Source organism: Nipponia nippon, unplaced genomic scaffold (genome assembly GCF_047370975.1).
Source record: "Nipponia nippon isolate SJK-2023a ecotype South Korea unplaced genomic scaffold, ASM4737097v1 scaffold_1, whole genome shotgun sequence".
NCBI classification, from domain to species: domain Eukaryota; kingdom Metazoa; phylum Chordata; class Aves; order Pelecaniformes; family Threskiornithidae; genus Nipponia; species Nipponia nippon.
In genome coordinates, this window is record NW_028262290.1 from 136,984,497 (window position 1) to 137,003,721 (window position 19,225).

Below are 19,225 nucleotides of genomic sequence, written 5' to 3' on the forward strand. Positions count from 1 at the left end.
GCTGCTGGTACCCTTAAATTTACTGTATGACCAACTTTTATGGCTGTCATGGTTTAACCCCAGCCAGCAACTAAGCACCACACAGCCGCTCGCTCACTCCCCACCAGTGGGATGGGGGAGAGAATTGGAAGAGTAAAAGTGAGAAAACTCATGGGTTGAGATAAAGACAGTTTAATAGGTAAAGCAAAAGCCGCATGCACAAGCAAAGCAAAGCAAGGAATTCATTCACTACTTCCCATGGGCAGGCAGGTGTTCAGCCATCCTCAGGAAAGCAGGGCTCCATCACACGTAATGGTTACTTGGGAAGACAAACGCCATCGCGCCCAATGTCCCCCCCTTCCTTCTTCTTCCCCCAGCTTATATACCGTGCATGATGTCATATGGTATGGAATAGCCCTTTGGCCAGTCTGGGTCAGCTGTTCTGGCTCTGCTCCTTCCCAGCTTCTTATGCACCTGGCAGAACATGAGAACCAACACATCAGTGTGTTATCAACATTATTCTCACCCTAAATCCAAAACACAGCGCTCTACCAGCTACTAAGAAGAAAATTAACTCTACCCCAGCTGAAACCAGGACAATGGCCAAATGAGATAGAAATGACTTTGACCTGAATCTTTGCTCTTTCTGATAGAAATAGGAACTTAGGGGGAAGTTTTACTTTGACCACGCTGTTTTGTGTAGGTTTCATCAGGAGTATCTCTTTTAGAAGGTAGATGAATCATTTTAGCTGTCCATTTTTAATACTCTCAGAGATGGGGAAAAAAAAACCACACAAAAAAGTTTATCTTCATAATATTAAATTCAGTGAGATTTAGTAAAAAGGAATAGGAAAGAGTAGTGAATTTGTGAACAGTTAGTGATATTTCTGACGGGTCTGAAGAAAAGAAGGCTAAGGTGGAAGATCTAATTGCCATCTTCAACTACTGAGGGAACACCTACAGAGAAGGCAGAACCACACTCTTCTCAGGTGCCCAGAGAAAGGATGAGTGGCAACAGACACAAGTTGCAGCAAGGGAAATTCTTATTAGGAAAAAAGAAAGCATTCTCCACAATAAGCAGTAGTCAAAATTGAACGGTTCTTCTGGAAAAGTTGGAATCTCCATTCTTGGGGATTTTTCAAACTTGGCTAGACAAGGTGCTGAGGAAGCTGATCTAGCTTTGAAGTTGTGCTACCTTGAGCAGGGGGTTGAATGAAATAATCTCTAAAGGTCCTCCCCAACCTAAATTATTCTGATTGCATATAGTAATATTTCTAAGTCATAATAATGACCTGTTTCTCCACTTGAAGTGTTAGTTTTGCCCTTTTGATTTAAAAAAATGAATAAATTAAACCTGATTTTTTCCTAGAATTTGCACCAAAGTTAGGAAAGATGATACTTGTGTGTGAGACTGTTTCTGCATCAGATACCGAAGCAATTTAAAGATGACTCAGGATACAGTGCTCAGTAAATCCAAATGCTGAGAGTAAGTTAAAAAAAAAAAAGCACTTTTGATATTTTGTGCATTGCTTTTCTTAAATGTAATAAAAGTAACATGAATTTTCCTAAAAGAAGTTTTTAATAATGAAAATTAAACTGGTTAGCATGGTAAACATTTAGTTTACATATCATGAGGTTAACATTTTAATATTTTTTTTAATAGCTACTGTGAACTCCTTGTTTTGGACTGTGGTCCCTTTTATGTGATAGAAGAGATGCTATTATTGGATTTATAGAGCAGGTTTCTGCAAAATTCTAAACGTCACTGTAGATTGATCACATTATTTCAGGACATGCAATCAAGCTCACAATTACTCAGTCATAGATATTGGTGCTAAGCTTATGTTTAGACAAGCATTTGACATATCAATCAATGTGATACCATGAAAGATTGATTGAAGTTGATCATATCATAACTCATTTTGGCTCTGTGAAAAAAAATCAGGGGAGACTAATCAAAAAAGGTCTTCTCTCCGCTTGGAATATTTAGATTCCAGAGAATGTCTAATGTTCTTTCTTTTAGCAGTAGTGAATAAAAGTGGCATTGATTCACTGCTTTCCTTAAAGTGCATGAAAACAAATACAACTTGAAAAAAAAGATTATTTTGCTGCAGCAGTTACTGCAAGTAAAGATAAATCTGCTGGAGGTATCAGGACAAACCCATTAACTTACAGCTTTGCCTGTTTGTTTCAGAAAGGGCATTAAAGCAGTGATTTGGGTAGTCGTGTAGTTTGCCTGGCTTTGCTTCTTATGTCTGAAAGATACCGGTGTGAAAAGTCTCATTTCTTTTTCAGGTCTGAAGTTTCTGACATCCAGGAAGGAAAACCCAATACTTTCATTATTTAGAAAGGGAAATGTAACACCGATTGGAAACACTCTTTCATAATAGGAAGATGAATATTCATCTTCCTAAGAAACACTTCTCTTTAACAAAATGTACGAAATTCTATCATTGGCTGTTTAATAATTCCAGAAGTTGAGTGATTTACGCCAGACCTGGAGAGCGCTGTGTTTGCCTGCCATCTGTCCCAGCTAATCTCTGAATTCCATCTACAAACGTGGATGACTTACAACTTCCCTGATTAATGGCATCTATCATTTTCTTCGTAACACAGAGCAATTAATCTCGCCCCGTCTCAGGGGTCCGCCGCAGTAATAGGTTTGGGGGGAGAAGCAGCCCGCAAAAGCCGTTTTGGAAATAACACCCTTTTCGTCCTTTCTTTTTCCTTTTTTCTTTTTGTTTTTATTTTTTTTTCTTTTATTTTTTTTTTCTTTTTCTCTTCCCCCCTCCTCTCCGGTCTCTCCTTGTTTCACGCTCCTGACGGCGCACCAGCGCCAGGAGCTCCTTGACCCGGCTCTGGCCGTGCGCCCAGGCGCGGTGTTCCTGCGCCGTCCGTCCGTCCGTCCGTCTGTCCGCGGGGCTGGGGCCGCGCTGCACAGCGGGTAAGCTCGGATCCGAGGGGGCGGCGGGCAGGTGCCCGCTCGGGCCGGGCCGGGCCGGGAGGAGGAGGAGGAGGAGGAGGAGAGGGCGGCCGCAGCTGCATTGCGGATGGGCCGCTGGCCCCGGGCGGCCGCGTGATGCGGGGGGGGCGGGTGAACGCCCGCGGAAGGGAGCGTGGGCGGTGCGGGGCACCGGGGGGCGCGGAGCGCCCGCCCCGCTCCGCCCCGCCGCAGGAGGGAGGCGCCGCCGCCGGTCCCGGCGCGGGGAGCGGAGCGGTGAGTGCGGGCGGGCTCGGCGGGGCAACGCGCGGTGCCGCCCCAGGGCCCCCTCCCGCTGCGGGGGAGCATCGACCCCGGGTTGGCCCTGCCCGGCGAGGTGCGCGGAGCCACCGCAGAAAGGTGCGGGGAAGGCGCGGCGCTGGGGTGGGAAGTTACGGGCGGCTGCGGCGGGCGGCCTCGCAGCCGGGCTCTCACCTGCGCCGTGCGCTTCGTCCGCTCCCCGCCGCTCGGGTCAGGTAAAGGGAGACCTCGCCCAGCGTGCCGGGCAGAAGCGTGGCTCCCGGGGCTGCCCCGGCTGGGCTGCGAAGGGTCGGGAGTCGGCGTCTTCTGGAAGTCGGTGCGGACGGGTTAGCGCCGCGGAGTTGCGAAGCCGGCCGGGCGGCCGGCTGGGAAAACTGCTCGGGGTTTGTGTAGCTGTTACACAGAGTTTAACAATCTTAGGAGCGGCTGCTTAGCTGTGGTGACACTCTTGGGGCGGGGTGGGGGGCAAAGCAAAAAAGCATGACGTGAAGCCATGTCTATAAAAAGCAAAGAATACGCTGGGCACGAAGAAGCCATCAAGAGAGGGTTTGCCAGGCTTTCCGTAACCGAGCCTTTGGTTCAGGAGTGAAACTGTCAAGTTGCTCTGTGAAAGCAAATAATTGCTGTTTCTGAAAGACATTAGACGAAATAAAGAAAAATCTCATTTGTCAGATTAGTTCGTGCGTGTTAGAGGAGTTGGGTTGTAGTTGCTCCCTTTATATAGTAGCAGAACTACAACTCTGTGCCTGGAAGAGTTCAGTGCTGTTACTTATATGGTTATAGGGTGTTTTGTAACAGGACTGGGGAAGCTGATGCTGAAAGAGTAGCGAAGAGGCATGTGAAAAGAGAGCAGAGGGGATGGGGACGGGCTTATAGCCCGCACGTTGAGAGCTCTCTTCGAGCACTCTTAAACAACCAAAAGGAAAGTAAAGAAAAAGGTATAATTAAAAAAATCACTCTTACAGTAAATGCTGTTGGCATAAAGTTAAATTCAAGGTGATTGTATTTTCTTTTAATAACTTGACTTAAGTGAAATGTAAATCTGTGGTATTATGGAAACTGAAAAAATAGTTCTGGGTTATGGATGTGTTTTTGTGTGTAGTACACACTATGTAATGTGTAACACTAAGGTTGGGATGTTTAATTCTGAGTTAAAACTCTGACGTGGCTACATTTAGCAATTTATAAATCAACACTAAGTTTGATGTAGCTGCACTGATGGAAGTTGTTTTAACAGACTCTTGTACTTCATTAAAAATGACCACTTTTAAAAAAATGACCAGGTCATCCTTTAGTTTTAATGTTTGTAGGATAACATATTAAAATTATTTGCCACTTATGTGTGGGTCACAGGACCTATCCCGTCATTTCCTAATTTTAGCCCTCTTTTCCAAAGATCCTATTGAAAAAGCCTTTTTTTTTCTGGCAGATCTCTTGGAGGGCATCTGGAAGACAGGGGGAAGGGGTGGGTGGGTGTGGTGAATGTTACCAAAGGTGCTTGAGAACAGCATGCTGTGCTTTGGGAGCAGGTGATTTTTTAGGTACACATTGTCTATGATGCGTTACTGTTTTGGCCATACTATTGGCTTTATTTTGGAATGAGTTGGTTTCTATTAAGGCCATTGGTATAATATTAGATAATAATTTCAGACTAATTTTTAATCAAGATTTGTGTGACTGGTTAATTTTGCTAGACTTGTTCTGACTTGAGATTTAGCAGGACTGTAGTGACGTTTCTTTTTCTAACCTGAAGTTATCACAAATTTCATTGGGTTTATGACCGTACTGGAGTAATGCAAGTTTTCTGGTGAGACGGAACTTGCTCTACTTTGCCCAGATTTTTTGGCCTTGGAAATGATTGAGGCTTAATGTTGTCAATGACTTGTCATTGTAAACTAAGGATTTTAGTGCATCTTTAGCAGCTATCACTTTATTCCTGGTGTTTTATAATTCATTTTACTGGGCAGTACAACATACCAGAAATTCCAGCTGAGGTTAGGCACTTGGATCCACATTTATCTTCCTACATAGAGCATTTTATGACACGAAGGAGTAGTGGGAAGCTGGCAAAGTGATAATATTCTGACATAGTAATTCTATAGGCTATATATCATGTCAGTGTACCATATATTACAGCAGTCGTACGTAGTATATTTGTCACAGCTGGCCATAAGAGAGGGGGAAGGGAACTGGGGTTGCCTCAGTTAGGCCCTCCTTTAAATCCACATGAGAGCAACAAAGTTCTTATTCGAATCCTATTGAAACATTAATGTGGTCAGAGGAGAAAGGGATAATTTTAATGATTAGTTTACACTTGATACTAAAAATCTTACTGAATTAATGAATTCCACTGAAGTAGCCAAATCCCATGCTTTCCATTCTTAGTTGTTCCTTTAGTAAGTATTTGGTCAATGTAAGCTGGGTGAAATTCCATGCCGCTTCTCTCTCCCTGACCGCTTAAATTCTAAAGGTGCAAGTCACTGCTTTATCACAATTGATTACTAGTTAATCAATGTATACAAAATGTATTCAGAATGTAATCAGGAAGACAAAGCGTTTTATTTTAACAGCTGCAAAACTGTATTAAATTAATTCTTATCCATAGCATAGTCTACCTTCTCCAGCTCTATTTCATTAGAGTGAAAAGACAGTATCTAGAAGATACAAGGAATGTCTTGGGACTTGTTTCTTTAATAACACGAAAAAAAGTCTTGCTTCTTCACTTATTTTCTCATGTGCTTGCAACTTTTACCTGACAGGGTTTGAAACCAGGATTAAATTTGTGGTGAAGGAGATGCAGGAATGAGCTAGAATGCTAATGTACACGTCCATCACAGGTATTGGTCTGCTATTCTGGATTGTTCTGAAGTAAAAATTACTCTTTCTTCTAGAAGTGAAACTATTCATGAGCTAAATATATTCAATATCTTCTTTGAGCTGTTAGTTTTACTTCTTATAAATACAGAATATCTGTCAGAACTGTGCCCTGACCTTAAACTACCACATGCAAGGAAGATACCCAAATAATACAAGAAGTGGTTGTCAAATTTATTTCAATTTGCAGACCACTAACAATTTTCTAGTGGAAATCAGTTTTCCATTTAGATCTTGCTGTCAGTAGGACTGTTTTTCTTAGTTATATGTATTAGACCTCTTGGAGGTCATTTGGGTATTACAGGTTGAAATTTACTGTTATAAAATTTGAGAATCCACTTTAACTTTCAGATGGTTGACTGGTGGTGTGCGGATGTATAGCAGCTTTCTTGAAGTTCATGAATGAAAACCAATCTCTCCACAGTTGTCCTTTTCTCCTCTATTGTGTATTTGGCAAAAAAGGTCGATGTCACAAGTTGATGAAGTTGAGGCCTTGGAATGTTGAAATTAATTAGTCCTCGTGTTTGTAACTTATGCAAGATTTGTTCTGTAATAGAACTTAGGGGGTGATTTGGAAAGAAAGGAAATATTCACCTGGACTGCAGATGTAATATAAAAATGGAAAAAGCAAAATATAACCTTATGATGCCTGAGGAGAGAGGGTGTGGAAAGATCTAATAAAATATTAATGTCCTCTCACAATAACTTATGATGAGACGAAATGTTCTGATCACTCATGTTCAAGAAGAAATAACTGAAATTGGTCTGGGTGTTGAGAAGAGCTCACAGGATGGTCTGAATATATAGTGAGCCTGCCTTGTCGTAGAGATAAGGGAGATCCTGGTTTGTTTCACCAAGTGAAATCCTAAGTAGGATATGGATTCCATGTGCAAATTCAGGAGGGGATCAGCACAAGGGAAGCAGAACCTTGTGATAAAGGACATTGCTGGCACAAGAACAGCTGAGTATCTACTACCACTAAATAAAATTTTCTTGCAGAAATTTGGAGACCATCCCCCCATTAGAACAAGTGGGTTCTGAAACACCCAGCGGCAGCAGAAAGGGGTGGCGAAATACTGATGAAGTTTTTGAGATGGAGTTTGTCCATTTTCCAGAAGAGATTATATGCTCAGCAGTGGTATGGGCCCAGGGAAATGGTTGCATTTATCTTCTGTGAAGGCTTTAAATGTCATGTCTTGTAACATGCCAATCCAGTTCCCCTTCAAGCTGTTCAAAATGCAGCTCCAGAAACCCTTCGTTCTTTTTTGGCGCTTGCCAATGTTTAACTCCTCTTGAGTGACTTCTCCTCTTCTACGTCAGCTTTAAGCTGCTTGTCTGTGCCTTAGCAGGCTAAGCCGTATTGTGTGCAGCCTGTCTCTCTATTCTTGTTTCTTTTGCCTTTCCTTCAGCAGCCCTCTAGGCTGCTTGAAGTGGGAGATTAATCTCTTCTGCTCTCTCGTTCCTCAGTCTGTGCTCAGGACTGGCTCCCTTTCTAAATTCTCCCTGAAAACACATAATATTTAAAATGGTTTCCAATCATAGCCCTTTCATAAAAGGAATATGAAAAAATGGGCAATGTAGACTTTTTTAGACATTCTTCTTTCACCCTAAAATATCAAGAGCAGCAAGGAAAGTGTCTGCAGTAGTTTGTGGAGCTGAAACTCTGCTAACAATGACAGAGAATTTTAAAAGAAAAGGGAAGACAAGTTTAGAAGAGCTTTACTCTGGGGAATCTTGTTCTTTTTCTCTCTCTCTCTGTTTTTGTGTAGTGCATAAGAAAGTGTCATTTTGCTTTTGTGTGGCATGCCAGCATCTTCAGCAGAGCTACTCACATTTCAGATAATAGCACAGGCTTCTATTTAGGTCTCAGTTGTTCCTTAGAGATGTCTTTCGGATTAATCCATTAGCAGCCATCATAGAGGAGGTACTGTACTCTTTCTGGTTAAAGTCAGGATGACAAAGTTTGGGAAATACTACTCTGTCACTTGACAGGTGCTTGGGTATCCCATATACTTTGGGACTACTTGTTTGTTTGTTTGGATAGAAATGGATTTACTTCTAATACAATTTTATTTAGTGGAAAGATACTTTAAATGGGTAATTTAAAATGTTGTAGATTCCAAATGGAGCAGGATAAGTGATACTAGCCCCCCTCTCTCCCCTGGCGCATTAGAAGATCGACAGTGGCTGTAGTGTTACAGAAGTGGAAATCCAAAAGGTATCAGACAGTTGAGTTTGAAGCGTGGACATCTTCACTCTGGCCAGTGTGGAAATTGCCGAGACAGACACGTTTAAGCCCTTGATAGGAAACTTGGATGATTTTAAAAAAAAAAAAAATCACTATGTTTATGAAATTATTTGCCTCCTCTCTGTCTTTTTGTGTCCTCACTCTTCATCACTATCCACTTTTTGGGTTTTCTTTTTATTTTTTTAAGCAGCTTCTCCTCCTGTTTGGTTACTAATCACTTTATTCTGCCTACTCCTGTCTTTTAGTGTCTGCATCACCAGAGCTAAGGCAATAGAAAGTTTAAAGTTGAATTTCTAAGAAAATGCTGTTAATGTGTCAAACTTATAAGTATATAAGGCTATTTGTATTGTATTTAAGTGTCTGTGGGTAACTTACAAAAAAATTAGGAATGGTATTATATTGGTTTTTATTATATTAAGGCTTCTGGACAGAAATTTCATGGAGTGTTTAGTATTACTTTTGTTTAATAAAATTTCAGCTATGTTGTAAAATTATTTAATTTAGGATAAATTGCCTGAGGGAGAGAATAAACACATGATTATTGCCTCAAATAATTTACAATATTGGGTCTTTACTATGCAAAAAGTAAATTGTGTTATCTATCTGAAATGCAAATAGTTCTATTGAAATCTGTAATATCATATGGAGGCAAAAATTACATTTTGTAACAAGAACAAAAAAGGCATTAAATGAACTTACTAATTTTAATTTAAAAATTAGGAATTTTATCATATATTCATTGATCTTTCTCTTTTCTTTGTGTTTTTGCTAAGCTTGAGACTTGTTTCTGTTTGTTTGTTTGAGGAAAGAGAATAAAAGTGATGAGGAGCCTACCCCAGATCACTCAGTAACAGTTTTGCCATAATGTTATCATCTACTTTAATGCATGTATAGGTTTTATAGTCCTATTTTAAAATTAGCCAATATAATAAAGCAGCTAATCAGAAGTCTGTATTTTTCAAAAATGAGCTTTATATAAATACGCTTCTCGGTGCTGTGGTTCTTCATTTAAAAATGTACTGGTCAAAGTCCTTTGATTGAAAATGCTTCTCCCACTTTGCTTTCAGGGGGACTTAAAGTCTAAACATAGTATTTTAGACTCCCCCCAGTCTTAAGGACTTCAGTTCTGTCACTGAAAGGGAGATGTATTCTCCCATTGACTTTAACATGTGTAAGATTGGATTCTAATAGTCCAGTAACTGTATTATATGGTGGTGTTCCTCCAATTAAATACATACAAAAAGATTAATCTTAAAATAATAGAGGACAATTTTGAGAAATCCACTACAGTGACTATGTGATTATGTGAATTATCGTTTGCATGTAAATCTTACTAAGGATGATGGATAGAAATCCCAGATAGAAACGGTTGTAACAATACACCTTTTGTGGTCTCTGAAATTAATTTAATACATGTTTTGGAGATTGACTAATATACACATAATGACTTTTTTTGTTTAGGTCAATGTAAAGTCTAATATATCTTGGAGATTAGTATTGATCAGAGTAAAGCCAAAATCAATTTTGGATTTTGAGGGTCATTACACTTGGAAATAGGATGCAATACAGAAGATACTGCAAATGTTAGACTGTGGAAGGCTTTTACAGTAATTATGGAAAAATAAACTTTTACTTAGTTGTAATGTCTAAAAAAAGGGATAACCTGGTAAAAGATTAGTTATTTAAATAAGTAATAAGTTAAACTCCTTACATCTTTCCTTAGTTTGACAGATGATAGCCAACCTTCTTGAAGTCAGTATTAAAATTCCCTTTTTCTTCAGTGGTGGAGGAATTTTGTCCTCCCTGTTTGAATTCATGAGCTGGTGTTGAGGAAAAGGTTAACCTATGTTTGTTTAGAAATAATTTTTTTAAATGGTAAATTGTGTTCTGTCTTGACTCTCTTCCTTAGATGTTCTGGTCAAATTCAATCTGTGCAGAGAAGTGAAAGAGGTAAATTACAATACAATGTACCCTTCAAATATTGCATAGCAAGCATAATCGATTTCACTGAAGGTGAACTAGTGCTACTTGCTAAATAAGAAATATTTCAACAGAACATTTTTTTTTAATAGATTTTTTTTCTTTTTGCTTTGCCTGATATGAAGTCGTTGGCCTGAGTACCTCATTTAAAAATAACTTGGTGGAAATTTTTAAGATCTTGGCTGGGAGTTTTCAACAGAAGTAAGTCTTTCTGAAAATCTGACTTGACTGAAATGTATATCCTGTATAAAGTGAAATAGTGCAAACAGTATTTTATCCACAATTCCTCTGTAAAAGACATCTTGCTTTCCCCTCATATTTTCAGAACATATTAAAATAAATGAAGGTTACTCTATTTATCTTCTGCACAAAAGTTGTCTTCTGATATAACTTTTTCTGCAGAGACCACTGGATGATGTTCTCCACAATTAATTGGTATAATTCCATTGATGTCTGTGATTATACTTTGGCCTATCATCTAGCCTTACATATTAAAGTCTCAAAAACTATAGTTGAGCTGATAGATAATGCATTTATATTTGTGAATGGACACATATGTGTAATCTTAATGATGTGTTTGAATGCAAGTGGAAGTATATAGATACATGCATGTATATATCAGATTCAGGGACCCTGTAGCATTGTCCTTGAAAATGAAAGCCTTACGTAAATGCAAGCTATTGATATTGGAAGTGATCTTCAAAGCTGCTCCATTTAAAGATATTTAACTATTAATAATGAGCTACATCCCAGATATAGCATTAGTTTGTATTCTGAGAGATCAAAGTGCCAAGATTATAGATAGCAGTTTTCAGGCTATGAAAGTCCTTTTACCAGAGCAGCTCTTCTTATCAGTGGGCTGCTTCTGAGTTTCTCATAATAGTTATCAGCAGAGAAAATCTGCAGTGTGTATATTAAGAAATGCACCTTATTTGTACCTGAAATAACACTTTGAAATGTATTAGCAGGAATTTTTAGAGAGAGGACTAATATATACCAATTTTTGCTGCACTGAAAGTAATACAGTTGCTCTGGATTTAAGGCAGGCTGAGCCAAAAAAAAACCCCAAACTGATAACTTTTTTGGAAGAAAATTCTTTAATAATCAGAATGAACCTATTTTTAAAAATGTCTCAAAATGTGATTTTCAGTGTAGAAGAATAATATTTTACTCAAATGTTTTGGGGAAAATTTGCAAGAAGATTATTTTTCAATTGACGTTCCCATATAGGATAGTATTTAGGTCAGTTTTACTAATTAGAAGTTGTTTGTCAACAACCACATCCTAATGCTTCCCATTCCTCTGTTGCAAATGATCACAAAAGAAGATACTAGAATTGCATTACAGAGTTGTCATTCTTTAGCTTCCCAAAAGAAGGAAGCAGTATAGTAATAATATTATATTATAATAATAACATTATATTTTCTGAAGAAAAAAACACATCAAAAGTCAATGGAACTAATGCATTGTGGTCAGAAAAAGTAATGATTTTTCTGTTATGCTCAACCTTTATATTAACACTTGCTTACTGTAGGAATTATTAAATAAAACATGGAAAGATCTAATCTCCCTTGAACTAACTAATTAGCCTCAAGATCCATGTGAGTTCTTCACAGCAGTCTGTTCTTCAGAGTATGGAATTCAAATGCTAATATATTTAATATGTGAGACCTTTAATGCAGAAATGTATTACGAAAAGTGATGCAGCCACCTGATTAATTTTTTTTTTTTTTGAAGGGCCCACTCAAAATGGGTCAGGCTTGCACTGTGGAAGCTGACTTTGAGAAAGTTTGGAGACTGTATGAAACTTGACCTATATTTTTGAACTGAGACTTCAGAAACTGGGCTGAAGGAAAAGATCTAGCTTTATAAATTTTTTTCTGTGCATAGAAATGTTGATGTTTGGCCACTGATTTCATGCTGTTCAAGCAGTTCATATATTAAATGTACGTCTGAGTTAGGGACTGTTTTATTTCTTCATCAGAGAGTCTTATTCACTAAGTGAAGTTAATTATAGTTTATATCTGTGTAAGAGCAGAGGAGGCTCAATTGCCTTTAGTCAGGCACATGTCTAAAAAGATGATGTTGTATGTCTGAAAAGAAGTTCCTTATAATTTTTAATGTTTTGTTGCTTTTCAGTAATGGAATTGAGTACTTTTGAAGCAAAACACTATTTTGCTTTTAAAAACCTGAAGATTATTGTAGCACTGATACTTTGTTGCAAAGCAGCGCTGCTTTGATTGGTATCAGAAGTCTCCAATAGTGTTTTGCTTGAACTCTGTCTCCAACTATGTTAATATGCTACAGTTTCTCACAGAGAAAACGGATCACAATCCAGATCTTCTGCTTCTTACGGTAGTAACTACTCATCATAGAATACTACATTGTCTGACTTTGAGTCTGAAAATTTTACAGAAATTTCAGTCAATTTTTACTTAGGAAAAAACAAGTGAATTTTACATTAGTAAAAGCACGACATAGGGGATGCCTGTTAGTAGTGTATCTTGGTGTGTTGCTTAGGTTTGTTTTAGGTTAACGGTTGGACTCGATGATCTTAAGGGTCTTTTCCAACCTTAATGATTCTATGATAATTCTACTTTTCCAAAGTGGAAAGGTGGCTGCCAGAGTACCGAAAAAATTTGTGAAAGGAGAAGAGCTATTTGCCCTTAGTTACTGTAGTTTTTGTTTTGGTGATCCAGGTTCTCTTCCCGCTGAATTTCTCCAGCCCTTTCACAATCCTCTAACAAGTCCCAACAGCTCTTATTTTGCTCAGCTCTCTGCATAAAAGGTTGGTCTATCCTCTATTTTTCCCATACACCATAACCTGTAGTGATCAAAAAGGAGACTGACGCTTGGGATTTTTGGCACTGAGTGACACTAGTATTTTATTGTAATTCGATATTTGTTGATCTAGTCAGGTTTAACAGGTTTCCTGTAAGCATGTACAAAGTCCACTTTAAAAATGAGGAAAATGGGTGTAGAAATCATCCATGAAACAGAAAGTGATGGCATGATCTGATCCACTAATGCCAAAGACAAGGGAAAGACATCCATTAGACGAGGTCCTCTTGGACCACTTTTATGTACTCCTTAGAGCATTTCTAATCCATTAAATTGCAGTGCTTTCTAGGCAAACCTCTTCCAAGTGTCTGTGATTTTTAGCTTATAACAAATGTAGTTTTGTGTTATAAAAGTTTAGTGGTTTTCTGATACAGTTTTGCCTGCCCCATGAAATTTTTTAGAAACACTTGGGATTATCGCTTTTTTCTTCTGGTTTTGGAAAGAAGCCTGTCAAGACTTGAAGAGAGCTTCTTAGCTCTTTGTCATGATGGCAGCAGTTTTGGTGACCTAGCTGCATAGTGAACTTGCAAAGTCATTAGAAGCAACCTTATTTGGAAAAAAGAACAAATATTTTACACGGTTCTGCTACAATCAACTTTATAATATGAATTTGTTGTATCAGAGGAGAAGGCTTACTCATGGGAACCAGGGGAATTAAATGCCTCCCATCTGAGTGCTGCAGCTCTTTGTGTATGCTTGAGGCATAACTTGCCATAAAATTGCTACTGAGAAAACAAAGGGACTTTTCTATTACTTTTTGTCCTACTTGCTAAATAAAAAAGTACAATGAAGACTAAGAAGACTTAATGTAATCATGGAAAAGTAAAATCACGTTATTAAACTGAAGTAATTAGAATCTTTTTGTTGCGTAACTTCTGTGTTGTTTTTTTGAGTGCTTTGTGAAGCATTTTAAAAATTAACTTTTGTCATTTTTGTTTGCTTGTTTCTCATGAACAGAGCAGACTTTTTCTCTCAGAAATATAAATGGAAAAGTATGCTAATGAGTAGAAAATTCCTTCATGTACTCTAAAAGAGGGTTGTGGTACCAAGAAGAACTGAGGTTCTGATTTCAGGCTTCATCAGCCAAAGGATGCTGTTTGGAACAAATTCTGCCTGAGGTCACAGCTAAAACATTTATTTATCTAGTCGTGTTGTAAAGCTTTGTGTCTTAATAGACTTCCAGAAGAAATTAATAATTCAAAAAGGCATCTGTTAGTAACCAATTTAAATAACTGATTTTAAGCTAATAGTCATTCGTTACCTATGTAATATTTCTGAAGAACAGTTCTCCAATAGAAAATAATGTGTGGCAAGACTACAATCAGAGAATAAGTTGACAGTCTTCAATATGTGAAACGCGTTCTCCTACTTGTCTGCTGCCATTAGTTCTCTTAACTAAGTGAATAAGCTTAAATGCTTTCAGTATTTAAGACTGGGCATGGACACAAGCTTGGGCACTGTAGGATGTAAATAGTAGAAGGGACCAGGCTGCAGTTTAAGTTGTTTGTACAGTTGTTTGTACAAACGTGTACAGTGTGACCAGTTCCTCATAACATTTGAGTGATGATTTAAGGTGATTTTTTTGTTTAATGTCTTCATTACAATTAGAAAACTTTCCTCCTTAAAGCCATTTAGAAAATAAAAAAGTTCATCAGATACTGTAAAAGGAGCTCAGCTGTGAACTTCAGATAGTGCTGATGCTTCTGCAAAGATTCATGTGATGACATTTGGAGACTTCAGGGTTTCTGTGGTGTATACAGACCTTTTGCATTTTCTTGTGGCATCACCTAGGCTTAACTATCTATATATATTCCCCATATCTGCTGTAGAAACCTGTATATCCCATTATGGTTTTATTTTTCTGTTTGCAATTTCTTATTCACCAGAAATACCATTTTGAGTCAATGGAAACAAAACCTTGAGTAGTGTCATCTTAGGCTTAGCCAAGTCCTCAATTTATGTACAAGTGCAGTTAATTGCATTGCTGAATTCAGTATACTATATACATTAAAATACAGAAGAAATAATATAGCACCAGTCATAACATGGGGAGACTATTTTTTTTTAACTTTGACCAGTTCAACAACTATTTTAATAACTTCTAAATAGCTTACTGGACACACTTCTTTTTTTTGTTTCAGTTCTTGATACATTACAAAGAAAATTCCTTCGGTTCTTAATACCTTGAAAAAATAATGAAATTAATTTTTTCTCAACAGAAAGGAAATTTTAGTGTTTTCTCTTTACTGCTGTTCATTTGTTAGATTATTATCAATAAATATATATAAAGATGTTGACTTAAAAATTCATACTGTACTAAAGTTACTAATGTAAAATCTAAATATTTTTTGCACTTAGAAATGTTGGGGAATAGAAAGGAAATTATAAGAGTATATCTACTGCATCAGAGTAAAGTTGAAAATTTTCAACACTAGCAATTAATTGATTCTTAAGAAAGAGTGTAAGAAACAGAGGCAGCACAAAGTGATCTTTGGCTTGGAAGAGACAGTCGGCTTCTGCTGGTCAGCAGTTTGGTGTATTCCAAGTCTAGATCTCTGCGTGATCATCATGTTTAATGATTTATGCTTTACTACCTTCTATAATCCTCCTTTTTAGCATTTGACCTTCTGAGTATGTTGTGACAATGAATTCCACAAAACCATTAAGCGTCTGTAAAATGACTCTTCCTTGTGTTTGAAAATTGCCAATAATTTTCTTAAATGGCCTCTAGTTTGTGAGCCTCCATTTCTCTTTCATACCCTTTTGATTTTATGGACCTCTATTCTAGCCCCTCTGTATGTATCTCTCTTCCATGATGAAAAATACTTTTCTTATAAAAGTCACTGTATAATCTCTGAGCATCCATGTTCCTATGCCCTATTTCTAGTTCCGTATCTCTTTGTGATGGAGTAGAGAACAGCAACCAGAATTTGAGCTACCAGGGAGCTGTGTGTTTTTTATAAAGTCACATTATGATGATTCTTGGTTTGTTATCTAAATCTTTCCAATTACTCCTCCTCCCACTTTGTCCCATTGCCAAAAGTAATAGATTTTTATCTGCTGCTAGACATCAAGGTGGCATTTTCAGACAGCTGTCCTCGATGACTCTAAAATGTCATCCTTATAAGCTGGTATATACATCTCTGTTTATATGTAATTGGGGTTGTGTATGTGTATTTTTTTTTTTAACACATTACTTTACATTTATAGGCAGTGAATTTCACCTGTAATTCAGCTTTCCACACTTGTGGTTGTGAGATCCTTCTGCAACTTTGACCATTAGGAATTATTAGCAGGTGTTTTCCCTTTGCTATCACTTTTTGGACAATTACCTTTTCTTCACTTATCAGTAAAAGTGCATATATAAATATATCTATACACAGATAGAACATATATTTTATATATTATATATTTATTATATATTATATATCCATATTTATAGATATATTTGTACTTATATGATATGTTTTAATGAATGAATGTAATTACTTTATAGATGTAACCTATCCTCTCATTCCTGTATCATTTGTATCTTCTGTTGTCTTCTTTCTACTACCGTAACACATATGCAATAGATATCTATTAATAATCTATTTATGTTACATGAATAAACTGCCATTTTACACACGTGTGTGTATATGCACATACACACACATATATGAATTCACATACTCCCATTTTTTATTTTAGCACCAATATAAAAGCACAGACATATTTAATCTTAGCCTTATTACTAATTTTCATATATTTTGTTTGATCCTTACACTGAAAGTTTTGTAAAATTGTGAGAGACTTTCTAATCTAATTTTTTAGCTATTATTTCTCCTGTTAAAATTATAGCAGCGTTGTATGAGAGTTTGTTCTGGGGTCACTGAATCTGAGATTTATACTGAAATGCTTAAAAATAGCAGCTGGCATCAAAAGTAGTTTTTAATAGTCCCATATCCACCTGAACAAAATCTGCTATGCAGCTTCACCTGGAGACAGGGACGTTTTTGGGCCCTGGATTACATTTATTTTTAGAAAGTTTAAACTTTGTAAGGCTCTGGCTCTGCAGTTTTTACCTCTGCTTCAGTGCGGTGGAGCAATTGTTTACAAACAGTTCACTGTAATTTTGGAAGTTTTTGGAAATACTTGTCTGTTAGAGAAGTTCCACAACTGGAAAATGTAATCAAAACCCAGTCTGCACAACTGAGTAAAATTCATGCCTTCTCCATTGTACCTGGCTCTTGTTGCTCTCTCTGCAATTACTATTATATCCTGAGAGGATTTATTCAAAGAAATACCAAATGTGTTCATACCTTCTTGAAGCAGTTCGCTGTGGTACAAGAATTTGCTTATGGAGAAGCAGTATCTGTATGTGTGCGTTCATCAAACGCGCAAGCACTGCCATCGAAGCGTGTTCGTAAGCGTGTGGTTCAGTGAAGGCGTGGGTATGTTCTGCGGGACGCTGTATGCACCCTTCATGAATCCTCACCCTGAGGGTAGAGGGAAGTTTCTGTCCTGTGTGGCCTGTTTTTTACATAGCAAAGCAGCAGGGACTTGCTGGCAACATAGGGCTGTGCATGGGCTTGCAGTGAAGGTGAAGATTAGACCCAGGTCAGAGTTGTTCACGTGCTATGGAGTGTTATGATTTTAAGTATTTTGTTGGAGAGAGCTGGCTTATTGTCTGTATGCAATACTAACACTGCTTTATGTCATACATAAAGCCTTTCAGATATTCAGAGGGCTGTATTGGTGTTTCGTATGGTTACTCCTGGGTAGTTGCGTCTTTGCATGTCCTTCCGCACTATGAATTTATAAGCACATTTAAAATAGGCTCTTAGTCTGTGGTGGGTAAGGACATTCTTGGTCGTTGTTTTCCTTGCAGTCAAGTGCAACAAAGAGCCTCTGTTTGCTGAGTAAACTTCAGTAAAGAGTTCAGCTGTATCTGAACAACAGTATTAAGGAATATCGGACTCTCCAAACAAACTGGAAAGGATTGAGCCAATTTTTTTCCAGCTGAGAGGCTATGTTAACAAAATAAATAAAATCGAAGGAGAGCAATGACCTCCTTATTTAAGTAAGCTAGAAGAGTTTTAAAAATGTGTTTGAAATCTGGATGTCACTTTTCTTTTATAATGTAATTGGATCTGAAAAGACGTACGTGAGATTGAGCCGATGTCACCCAGTCAGCCGTGCACTGCAGTGCTGCCAGCAGGAAGCTGTTGCAGATGAGAAGTGGGGTTTGGGTGGGTTTCTCTTGTTTTTTTTTTTTTTTTTTTTTTTTTTTAAATGCTTCTTAAATACCCAGTATTTATTTGCTGTGACCTCCTGTGTGATATTGATTATAATTAATGCTGAACTAGGATACATCTGCACTTCATTTTAAAAAGAAGGAGCTGGAACGCATTACTTAAGCTCATTAAGTAATTGTGCTTTGTTTTCATACTGAGAAAAGTTGCTTCTTGTTAGGAGAAGAACCACATGTTTGCATATTTCCTGAAATGGTCCCATTTACTGGATGTGAGTGCTTTTATCTGAGTTCCAGTTCAAACAGTGATGGCCAGACTTAGTCTGAAGATTTTTAATAACAGTGGGAATACATGTAGGTGTTATCTTTACTTGATTTAGTCTCGCCTGTCAGCTATGAAGACTTGTGCTTCTTGGTTTGCTGTCTGTTAATTAGCTTTTGTCTGGGCAGCACAGAATGGAAAACTTCTCTTGTAGGCAAAGTCAAGATCCCAAGGGAGCTGAGGCTAGTGCCATTTCTTACCACTGGCTTCAGAAGGAGCCAGGACTAAGCCAGAAATGTTGCCTGTCTTCCTCATGGATTCCATTTTCTCCATAGCTCCTTATCTGAATGCAAAGTTGCTGGGAAAAGCAGAGAAATTCATGTGAGCTTTTGTTGTTCTGCTTGTCCTGGAATCTGATTTATGTGAGGATACTTTTTACTTGTTGGTGTTAGAAATAATTAAAATAATTAAGATGAAAAAATGAAAGAGTCTTTGAGTGTTTATCATGTGAGAGATAATTAAAAACTAAAGCCATGATTAATAATTTAGTATTTATTAAATTGCATT

General features: G+C 37.8%; 1 protein-coding gene across 1 annotated transcript in view; it reads left to right on the forward strand.

Moving 5' to 3' along the window:
• Positions 1–3,182: 3,182 nt before the first annotated feature.
• Positions 3,183–19,225, forward strand: part of THSD7A (thrombospondin type 1 domain containing 7A) — a 293,266-nt gene continuing 277,223 nt past the window's right edge. The window contains exon 1 of the mRNA XM_087774171.1: positions 3,183–3,319. The gene's annotated coding sequence lies outside the window, so the exon portion shown is untranslated. The remainder of the gene's footprint in view (positions 3,320–19,225) is intronic.